Source organism: Echinops telfairi, unplaced genomic scaffold (genome assembly GCF_000313985.2).
Source record: "Echinops telfairi isolate 266 unplaced genomic scaffold, ASM31398v2 ScPeMD7_1;HRSCAF=3_0, whole genome shotgun sequence".
NCBI classification, from domain to species: Eukaryota; Metazoa; Chordata; class Mammalia; order Afrosoricida; family Tenrecidae; genus Echinops; species Echinops telfairi.
Window position 1 is genome coordinate 77,806,022 of NW_022103896.1, and position 1,328 is coordinate 77,807,349.

Sequence of the window (1,328 nt, forward strand, 5' to 3'; positions counted from 1 at the left end):
AGTCTTCTGATCGCTCTGCCTTGAGTTTCATGGGCCACCCGATCATCACAGGAACTACTGTTTTCGGTAGAACCTTTATTTTATTTTTATGACAAGTGTATTATCAAGAGAACTTGTCTGAAGCCATACATCGACAGAGGAAGCATGCTCAAAGACATTTTGTTTAGAACAAACCCGCATACATATGAGTTTACTGGAACCCTAGGAGTGCTACCTTTAAAATGTAGCCTCATATATTAGTTCATTTGGATTTAATTTGTATTTGTTCAATAAGACCTAAGAATTCGATTACCTACCTAAGGGAGAAGGTCAGTCATATGTTTGTCTTTATTTTGCTTGGAAGGAGATGGGTGCATGAAGATTAGACTATACGTACTTGACTCCTTGATAATTGGAAATCACTACATATAATTCATAAGTTTTTTATTTGCTGTTATGTTTCCAAGGTTTGTATTTAGAATATGGTACTGTAAAGCATATCCTGGTCTCTTTACTTGAATAAACTTTTAATTTGCTAACATTGTTCGATGTAGAGAACATTTGAAAGCTGAGTACAGAGAGTTCCCATTTAACCCCTTCTTTCTTCCCGCCCCCCGCGCCCCCACCCTCACCCCCATATGTGAGGGTGAGTCCACATTGAAGCATTAGTCAAGGTTCAAGAGGAGTAACCCATCCATGTTCTTGGAGCAGAGTCTCTTGCTGGTGCCAATGGCTAAGACATGAGGCTGTTCACTGAAATGTCGGGGCTTCAAGTTCCTTCCAGTGGCTCTTTGAAAGAAAGATCTGATCATCTATGTCTGGAACGTCAGCCATCGAAAACTTTCTGGAGCACAGTTCTACTCTGACACACACGATGCCATCATGTGTAGGAATCAGCTTGATGGCACCTAGTGATTCCGGAGGAAGCTGTATCTGGGGTTGAATTCCCATGCTGGTGCTTCAGGTCAAGTGAGCGATCCTGTTAAATGACACAACTAGCACAGTATTCTCTTATGTAATCTCGATGGAGTTGAATTTGACATGAAAGGAAGTTTGCTTCCTGGTTAGGGTAATTTTATGGACCAAGAAGCAATGAAGAAACCCAAAGTGGCCCCCTCTGCCAACATAGACTAGCAGCAACTCCTTTGAAAAGAACTGACAGAAACCTGCTCTGCGAGGAATGTTCAGACAAATGTCAGGCACACTCATCCTTATGATCCACTAGGGGTGAATGATCCAATAAGCAAGTTAAGCACAGGCTTCTTTGTGCATAGTTAATAACCTGTAATGAATAGTTTCATGTGTCTTTCACCATGTCAAAGGTGATTACAGACGAGTTCTGTACAGTG